This window comes from Saimiri boliviensis, chromosome 4 (assembly GCF_048565385.1).
Source record: "Saimiri boliviensis isolate mSaiBol1 chromosome 4, mSaiBol1.pri, whole genome shotgun sequence".
Taxonomy (NCBI): domain Eukaryota; kingdom Metazoa; phylum Chordata; class Mammalia; order Primates; family Cebidae; genus Saimiri; species Saimiri boliviensis.
The window spans coordinates 138,749,881-138,760,280 of record NC_133452.1 but is presented as its reverse complement, the minus strand read 5'-3'; the positions used below and the strand labels follow the sequence as shown (position 1 = coordinate 138,760,280).

General features: G+C 44.8%; 1 pseudogene; it reads left to right on the top strand.

The window, feature by feature from the left end:
- Positions 1 to 3,867: 3,867 nt before the first annotated feature.
- On the top strand, positions 3,868 to 5,018 carry LOC101053420 (pre-mRNA-splicing factor 38A pseudogene; annotated as a pseudogene).
- The last annotated feature ends 5,382 nt before the right edge of the window (positions 5,019 to 10,400 follow it).

The following is a 10,400-nucleotide window of genomic DNA, read 5'->3' as shown; positions in this document are numbered from 1 at the left end:
ACAGGCAGCTTTAGGACCAGGCTTCCGTTTGTGACTTGGTGAGACCATCTCTAACTCTGCGACCCTGAGCAAGTTTCCCAGAAGTCTGAGGATGAACTTGCAGCTTCAGCCTGATGCTGAAAGACATGAGGCTTGAAAGTCCTTGTGAGTGGGCAGGGAGAAGCAGGCGGCAGCTGCTACCATCTTCCTCTGGTCGCCATCCTGCCCTTTAGGTAAAAATAAGACGTATCTCCTTTCCTTTCAGGAGTTGTGAAAAGTACTTCTTCCTAAGGACAATAGGACGATGGTTAAAAAACTTGTCAAAATGCTTCATGCAATGGTTAAATCAATCTAGTTAATATATGCTTTGCCACACATATTTTGGTGGTGAGAATACTTAACATCTACTATTTTAGTAATTTGCAAGCACACAATACATTAACTATATTCACTGTATTGTACAATGGATGCCTTCTACTTGTTCTACGGTATTCACGTATTTTCAAAATATATTGTACACTTTACCCATATACAATTTTTGTCAATTAAAATCTGTTGAAATTAAGAAGAAATGAAATGCTTTGCATTCATTGATAGAGAAGGTGGTCCACAAGTATAGAATGGATAGGCAGTCCAGTCACTTGGCCACGCAGTTAAGTCAGCATCTGGCAAGGGCTCAGTGGCCTGAGGAATTTCACTATTTTTAGGGCTGATGTCACTTTCCCCTGGCTGCATAGTACGTCTCCAAAGTTGGGATAAACCGTTCCTAAGTGCCAGAGTCCCGTTTAAAAAATAATAGTAATAGCCGGATGCAACGGCTCATGCCTGTAATCCCAGCACTTTGGGAGGCCAAGGCAGGCAGGTCACAAGGTCAGGAGATGGAGACCAGCCTGGCCAACATGGTGAAACCCCATTTCTACTTAAAACACAAAAATTAGCTGGGCATAGTGCTGCGTGTGCCTGTAATCCTAGCTACTCATGAGGCTGAGGTGGAAGAATTGCTTGAACTAGGGAGTCGGAGATTGCAGTGAGCTGAGATCACACCTCTGCACTCCAGCCTGGGCAACAGAGCAAGATGCCATCGCAAAATAATAATAATAATTGAAATGCTCTTATTTACAAAATAAAATGTCTCCGAAGAAGACCCGAGGATGGGAACGCAATCACAGAAACAAAGAGAAGGGAAGTCCTGACGGCTGTGAGCCCAGCTGTACCTAGGGAACCTGTGTGGGTTCAGGGAGCAGCTTTGGCGTAAAGTTCTCATAGGGAACAGCTTCTCACAGAGCTGGGAGGTTCCTGCTCCTGGAGAGTCTACAGGTCTCCATCAGCCATGAACATTACTGGGGACAGAATGTCACCTTCAGGGAAGAACTGACACACTCCTGAGGGGACTGTAACAGCAATCACTAACTGCTCTCCTCCCTGGGATTCTCAGAGCTTCATCCTTCCAACAACTCTGGAGAGAGGAGATGAGCACAGAGAACTCAGAACCCCTCCCCTTGCCACCATGGCCCACAGCTGAAAAGCAAACTACTCATTCCTGGAATGGTTTAGAGAAACACAGGGTGGGGGGCAGGGGGCTTCGCTTACATCTCCTTCTTTTAGAGAGAGGGGGAGAGAGAGAGGAGGAGATGAAGTCTATTATCACACTCCTATGTGTCACATTCAGATGGAATCCCATGTCCTTGCTGAGTGCACGTGAATGCCACTCAGTGGTGTTGGGATGATCGGGCTGGAATACCTGCCTGTGGTGGCACATCTTTCGTGTGTGTGTGTGTGTGTGTGTGTGTGTGTGTCCCAGATTTTTTTTAAAACATCTGAGAAATATTGCAGTAAATAATGTAGTTTGACTTTATTATTCTTAAACTTTCTCAGACACAAAATCACTCTTTTTATATTTAAAATTTTTTATTGCATTTTAGGTTTTGGGGTACATGTGAAGAACATGTAAGATTGTTGCATAGGTACACATATGGCAGTGTGATTTGCTACCTTCCTCCCTTTCACCTGTATCTGGCATTTCTCCCCATGCTATCTCTCCCCAACTCCCCACCCTCCACTGTCCCTCCCCTATTTCTCCTCAACAGACCCCAGTGTGTGATGCTCCCCTCCCTGTGTCCAAGTGTTTTCATTGTTCAACACCCGCCTATGAGTGAGAACATGCGGTGTTTGATTTTCTGTTCTTGTGTCAGTTTGCTGAGAATGATGGTCTCCAGGTTTATCCACGTCCCTACAAAGGACACAAACTCATCGTTTTTGATGGCTGCATAATACTTCATGGTATATATGTGCCACATTTTCCCTGTCCAGTCTATCATCGATGGGCATTTGGGTTGGTTCCAGGTCTTTGCTATTGTAGTGTCCCAGATTTCTTTAAGAGAAAAGTGATGCATGTGGGGATTAAAATCAAGAGCATCATTGAACTTCACTTTCCCTCTGACCAGTTGCCCCAAATGCCCCTGCCCACACCCTTTGTGTTCCCAAGCTCTTCCTTAGTGAATGAAGAACTTAATCTCAAAAGCCCTGGCACAAACTCCAGATTCTCTTTCCCTAGCTTCTCCCCTCTCCCTGTCGCCCATTCCTAGAAGGGCAGGCACCTCAGTTTGAATGCATGGGTGAGCCCAGAGTGGTGACGGTGAATCTTCTTAAAGGCAGTACTTCCTTTGTGCTCCTTCTCTCTTTGGAGTTCAGATTTGGAGACACCCTGGTTTCCAACCAGGCTCTATTACTTACCTGCTGTGTGGCTCTAAGCAAATTATTTAACCTCTTTTAGCATCAGCTCCCTCCTCTGTAACACAGGACACAGTATCAATCTGGCTGTGATGAATAAAGAATGTGTCCAAGTGCCTGCAATAACTCTGAGGAATGTGTGTGTGTATATGTGAGTCCTGTATGAGTATGTGTACACACTTTGTGCATGAATCGTGTATATGTGTCTGTATGTACACATGCATTGTGTATATGTATGTATGTGCACATGTTGTATGTGTGTATGCGTGTACTGTGTGTGTACATGCTGCATGTGTATAGGCATGTTATTGTGTGTGTACACACATAGTATATGTATGCATTGTATATATGTGGATGTGTGTCTGATGTGTATCTGCAAGTATTGTATGTGCGTGTGCAGATGTGCACACGTGTGTATGTATGCATTGTGTGTGTACATAGGCACATATGCTGTATGTGTATATGCATGTTGTATGTATACATGTGTGTGTGCACACGTGTGTATGCATGCGTTCTGTGTGTGCGTGTGTGTATGTGTGTGCTTTGCCCTCAGTTTACTCTCACCATATATTTCTGGTGTGGTTATTCTCAAAGAGGACGGGTGATGAGGGACCCGAGGCTGCAGCAGAGCCTGGGGAGCTCGACCCACTACCTCCCCATGTCCTCCTCTCAGGGCCGAGGCAGAGCTGCCCACTGGAGCAAAAGAGGGGTCAGGGAGACGAGACCGTCTGGGCAGCTGAAACGCCACCACTGTTTATTTGTCAAATCCCCAAAGGCACCCTCTGCCAACTACAGTTTACCGACTCGCATCACAGAAGTCTCCTATTACATTATTAAGCTCCAAACGTAGTACTTTGTTTCTAATTCATCAACACACAGAGCTCCAAAGAACTGAGAGATAGAATTCCATCTCTTGGCATCTCAGCCACCCCAGAGAAAAAGAAGTGAGCAGTCAGCAAGTCCCTGGTCTCAGATAAAACAAAATATTTTAATTCAGGCTGATTTCTTCTTGCTCCTAAAGGGATTTTATGCTGTGCCAAATGCTGGATGATAAGAACTTCATTAGTTTTGTTTCTTTTGATCTGTTTCCTTTTAACCTCTACCCCACTGTGAACTTTATTCCTTCATATTAAGAGTAAGTAGCAGTAGATTCGAGAATCAAAGGCATTCTAAAATGGCTAACCGTACAGCGAAGGATGCACACAGCTTCCATGACACCAACCCTCAATATCTGGTGGAGATCATTTGAACGTGAATCTATGAGTCCAAGTATTGGAAAGAGGAGTGCTTTGGACTTACGGCTGAACTTGTAGTTGATAAAGCCATGGAGTTAAGGTTTGTGGGTGGCGTGTATGGTGGCAACATAAAACCAACACCCTTTCTGTGTTTAAAACAACACCTTGAAGATGCTTCAGATTCAACCCAAGAAGGATATCATTGTAGAGTCTATCAAAAATGAAGATTTCAAGTATGTCCGCGTGTTGGGGGCACTTTACATGAGGCTGACAGGCACTGCAATTGATTGCTACAAGTACTTGGAGCCTTTGTACAATGACTATCGAAAAATCAAGAGCCAGAACCATAATGAGGAGTTTGAACTGATACATGTAGATGAGTTTATTGCTGAACTATTGCACAGTGAAAGAGTGTGTGATATTATTTTGTCCCGGCTACAGAACCGCTATGTATTAGAGGAAGTTGAGCAACTGGAGCCTTGAGTTAGTGCTCTGGAAGAGGACATGGACAATTTGGGGTCCAGTGAAGAGGAAGAGGATGAGAAGTTTTTAGAGTGCCATCACCTGATCACCGTCGGAGAAGCTACCGAGACTTGGACAAGCCCCATCGCTCTCCCACACTGCGCTACAGGAGTAGGAGCCGGTCTCCCAGAAGGCGAAGCTGATCTCCCAAAAGGAGAAGCCCCTCCCCGTGTCGAGAAAGGCATTGCAGCAAGAGTCCAAGACATCACCGCAGCAGTTCCCAAGATCAGCGGCACAGATCCTGTCCCAAGTCCCCAGGTCATCACTGTAGTCACAGACACAAGAGCCACTCCAAGTCTCCTGAAAGGTCTAAGAAGAGCCACAAGAAGAGCCGGAGAGGGAATGAGTAATGGATTCGGTTTGCTTGTAGTCGTGGCCTCCTCTGGATATGAGGATATCTGTCTATGTGGAAGGCTTAAGAACTCCCCAAGCAGCTACAAGAATATTTTAGTTCTTTCTTATAAAGTTTCTCAACCTTTATTTTTAATGAAGGAGGTGCTGAGTTTTGTATCTCTTTTTAATCGTCATTAACATCAGTTTTTGACCCAACTAACCTTGACTGTATTCAATCTTACGAGGGTAGAAAGGATCTGTAGGTTGAGGATATGAATGATAAGGAAAGGATGTGGCCACCTGATGACCCTCCCCCTTTTTATTAAACCAGACACATCTGTTTCCCATTTCTCTGTCATTTCGTTTTTGGTTGGAACTGCTTTGAGAATCCTGGGATTTGTGCTGCTGCTTTATTAAAAGATATGAGTCAAACATAGTACCTCCTAACTTTTTTCCAGCAGCAGCAAGTGGTGATAAACATGAAAACTGGTTAGCAGTTTTCTTTCTTTTCTTTCTTTCTTTCTTTTTTTTTTTTTTTTTTGAAACAGAGTCTTGCTCTGTCACCAGGCTGGAGTGCAGTGGCACAATCTTGGCGGTTGCAACCTCTGCCTCCTGAATTCAAGCGATTCTTCTGCCTCAGTCTCCCAAGTAACTGGGACCACAGGCGTGTGCCACCACGCCTGGCTAAATTTTTTGTATTTTTAGTAGAGACGGGGTTTCACTATGTTGACCAGGATGGTCTCGATCTCTTGACCTCGTGATCCACCTGCCTCGGCCTTCCAAAGAGCAGTTTTGAAAGAACAGAATGCATTCAAATATAAGGCTTATTAAAGCCAGTTTCATCAAAAAAAAAAAAAAAAAAAAAAGAGTAACAGCAGATTCAAAATTCTGAAGCAGCACTGGCAAAATATAACCTGAGTGTGGAACATTTATCCTCACACCACAAAAATGAATGAAATGCAACTTGTTGCTGAATAAACTGAATATACTTTAGTAGATGCTTTTATTAGAAGCTTCCAGCTTGTTTCTGCAGCTTCCTGGGAACTTAGCCTGTATCAGCCAATACCACTTGCTGTCTTTCTATTGCTAAAACCAGGTTGTATGGAGATCTCAACCAGGAGACAAGGGTTGTACTGCTTTTCTCCTCATCTTTCTCTCATGGAGAGTGCATACTACCAATAATATTTTAAATAATATTTTAGGAAATTCCAGAATTTACCCAAATGGTAAGAAAAGTCAACTCCACAAGAGTTTATATTTCAAATATATGTAAAAATTAGGCGAAAAATCGAGTACAGTGGCATGCAGCACTCTCAGTGGGAAGGAGGTTTACGTCTTGTACACTCGGTTCTAGACAGGTACCCGGATGGTAAATGAAAATTCAGTGAAGCCTAAAACAAGACACTCCACCTTGGCACTCGTGACACTGGGGCCGGGTAATCCCCGGCTGGGGAGGCTGCCCTGTGCTTTGCAGGGGCTTAGCAGCTTCCCCTATCTTCTTGATGTCAGAGGCAGCCCCCACCCCAGGTGTGACAGCCAAAAACGTCTCCAGACAAATGTCCCCTGGGGCCAGTCAGCCCCAGTGGAGGAACACTCCTCCAGCTTACTAGTGATCAGTCCTGCACTCCAATAAGAAAGAAACCAGGGTGTTCAATCAAAAGGAAAAAACCGCCCAGACCATGCCACAGTGGGGCTAAATCTCAGAAACTCTATGCTGGGTAAAGAAAGCCAGACACGAAAGACTGCATGACTCGTTTTATATGAAATGTCCTAAGAAGGCAAACTGATAGAGACAAAAAGGAGACTGGTGGTTGTCCATATGGGGAGTGGGACTGGGAATGCACTGCATATGGGCCAAGGAATCTTATTGGGGTGATGAAAATATTCTGAAACAACATGATGAAGATGGCTGCACACCACAGCCATCCTTGTAAAAATCCTTGTACACTGTAGATGGCTGAATTTTATGGTGTATAAATCTTACCTCAATAAAGCTGTTTTCAAAAAGCATGAAAAGAAATTAGGAGAGGGTAGTGTTTCGTAGGAGAAGAAGATCAAAATAGGAGTTAAAACCAGTCCCAGTGATTTCCTTTAACTATGGGAAATAATCCTCTAAAAAGGGAGAGATCAGGCCGGGCACGATGACTCACACCTTAATCCCAGCACTTTGGGAGGCCGAGGCAGGCAGATCACCTAAGGTCAGGAGTTGAAGACCAGCTTGGCCAAGATGGTGAAACCCCATCTCTACTAAAAATACAGTAATTAAGGTCGGGCACAATGACTCATGCCTGTAATCCCAGTACTTTGGGAGGCCGATGTGAGTGGATCACAAGGTCAGGAGTTCAAGACCAGCCTGGCCAAGATGGTAAAACCCTGTCTCTACTAAAAATACAAAAATTAAAAATTAAAAAATTAGCTGGGCACCATGGCAGGTGCCTGTAATCTTAGCTACTCAGGAGGCTGAAGCAGAAGAATCTCTTGAGCCCAGGAGGGAGAGGTTGCAGTGAGCCGAGATTCTGCCACTGCGCTCGAGCCTGGGCGATAGAATGAAACTCCATCTCAAAAAGAAAAAGAAAAAGAAAAAGAAAAAAATTAGCCAGGTGTGATGGCGTGCACCTGTAATCCCAGCTACTAGAGAGGCTGAGGAAGGAGAATCACCTGAAGCTGGAAAGTGGAGATTGCAGTGAGCTGAAATTGTGCCACTGTACTCCAGCCTCGGGGATAAGAGTGAGGGTCCATCTCAAAAGAAAAAAAAAAGAAAAAAAAAAAACAGATCAGATTCCCCACATTCTAGTTAGCCAAATGACCGTTACAGCAAGCCCGCGATATTTTTGCTGGTCAGACAGGTGCAATGTCTGTTAGCACCTGATGCAACCCAATGGGCTGTCTAATGAGCTCTGGTGTGTATCTTTCTGTGGAAAATAATGTGTATGCATGGTCACCCAAGTTCAACACAGCTGGGGGCGGGGCCGGGGGTCTGCACGGGCGTGTCTTGTAAGGCAGTCTGTGTTGTCTGTTAGGATATAAAATAACTGGTATCAGCAATGAAATATGCCCAGTGTGACCTGCTATCTAAAGAAGAAAAAAACGCTTGAAACCACTCAGACACTCAGAATTCCCCATTGCCCACGCAAAACTCTACCATAGTAAAAAGCAAAACAAAACAAAACAAAAAACAAAGTTTCTCTGTCCTTTGGTTTGCATTACAGGACAGCTGCTGTTGCTGTTCAAAGAAATTATGAGGAATCTTAGCATAAATGGGGCAGGGCAGCTCATGTCTTCTTGGAGCTGTTAATTTACTGTAAAAAATATCCACTCTTTACCTAGAGACCTAGAGGTTTTCAGGGAGTTCATGGCCTGTCTGGGGTGCCGCGAGGGGGGTGTCTGTCCACTACTGGAGAGGCTACTCCTGCCACATTATAAACATGAATGCGGCTGGACACACAGCCCTGAGGGAGGCAACACTTGGCATTTTAGGAATCTTCAGCTCCATGGAGCCAAGCAACGTGAGAAATGGGCTAGAAATTGGGGCTTTGGGGTAAATTATCCAGGGACCCCAAATCTGGCAAAGTTTTGGGTAAAGAAAGTTGATGATAGAAAAGTCTATCATTGGCTAGACGTGTTGCTATGGCGACAATGAACAGTGGAGATAGTTTCTATGATTCTAATTTCTCCCAAAGGCCGCACATCAAAAAGACACTTTTAACTTTTAATGACTCTCCATCTGATATGTTACGGAACAGCAAAACTCCGAGAAATCCTGCCCCAATCTAAGGACTGTAGAAGTCTCATGAACCTGAGTAGGAGGGCAGCTGAGGAGGTGACGAGCCCAGCAGTGCCTGACAGCAATGCAGAGAAAGCCAATGAAGTCAAATAATTCTGATTAGGCTGCCCTGGCTGGGAGGTCAGGATCTACCTGATTCAATCCCACTCGTTTCCTAGAAAACAGCAGGTAGAACGTTTTCTTAGGTTTTTGTTGATCAGCAGGCACTGAAGGATCACAGGGTAGCAGTGTGGTCCCCTGCCTATTCTGTGAAATACACACGGGGGGTTTTACACTGAGGTCTCCTTGAGTGAGATTTGAGCACAAGGGTCTCATAAAATACAGAAATAAGAAAAAGGTGATGTCGCTACAGAAGACGCAGTTTTTTTGTTTTTACCTTAGACCTTGCCTGCTTCTTTTCGGCAAACAGATCAATAAATATACATTTCAGAAGTCATTTGGAGAAGTTTTCTTTCCACACACGAACTGTTGTCTGGTGCCATTACCAGATCGAAAAGTATACATCTGAGACAAAATAAAACCTTTGCCACCCAAGTGATGCCAGTCAGGCTGATTTCCCAAATCTCAAGTTGTTTCTTACTTCTGAAGAATGTCATGGTTTTCTGCTTCCCAACCTTTGAGTCTGAAGCTGGTAGATGCTGAAGAGGGCGGTGATGGTGGTGTGCTGACTCAGTTCAGTCTGGCCCACAAAGTCAGGAGGACGCCCACCATTCCACTTAAACCACCGTCTCTTTAAACAGGTGGTTGTCATGGCCATTTTTTAATTGCTCCATTGCTTCTTTTCCCATTCACATTTTTCTTTTGAAGAAATTAAATTCTTTTTCAAGGACTTGCAAGCTTTTCTTTATCTCTTTGTTTAAATAAAGGTTTTGGGGCAAAACAACCCTTACCGCTGGGGCAAGAGGACACTGGCTGTATGGCCTGAAAGGTATATTCATTTATGTCTGATGATCTGTATTAGACTAAATAGAAGTCAGTGGTTCAGAACTGTGTTTCTTAGAACACGTAATTCAGTGCTTGGTCTGTCCAACTATGGATGAAGCAGCAGCCTCGATCCACCTTGAGTGGTCTCCAGAGCAGGCCCTTCTGTTGAAGCACCTGCACCTGCTGCCGGGCAGTCACCCAGGTCAAATTCCCTCCTCCTTGCTGGCTCAGTGCTGGGGCCACTAGCCTCATCTGCTGTCCCAGGAAACTTCTGGGGGTCTCTTGCTTCTTTTTGGTACCTTTGTGTTTCTTAGCTCTTCCAAGAATTTGGGAGAATTTGGAATTGTCTTTGGCTCTTCCAGCAATGTCTCTCCCTGACAAATCCATGTCTACTCACTGCCCTCTTCTCATGGAAATGGTGCCCAGCTGTGTGTGCAGACTTCCTCAGTGGGATCCCAGATACAAGCAGTTCATGCCTGCGACAAGCCTCAAGATGACTTCAAAGTCCTAGCGCAGGTGTCCTCAAACTACGGCCCACGGGTCGCATGCGGCCCCGAGGCCATTTATTTCCCCCCGCACCTCCACCGCACTTCAGGAAGGGGCACCTCTTTCATTGGTGGTCAGTGAGAGGAGCACAGTATGTGGCGGCCCTCCAATGGTCTGAGGGACAGTGAACTGGCCCCCTGTGTAAAAAGTTTGGGGACGCCTGTCCTAGAGCCTCAAAGCATATCCTTGAGAAAAACAATTTTCCTGCGTGACTATACTGTGTGGTGACAGCACTGCCTTGTGGGTTAGGTAACTGGTCTCTCTCCACTAGTTGTTTCATTTTCATGAACTTACACACAGATCAATTTCAAATCAATTCTGTCATTTGTTTAGGCTTGACCTTTGCT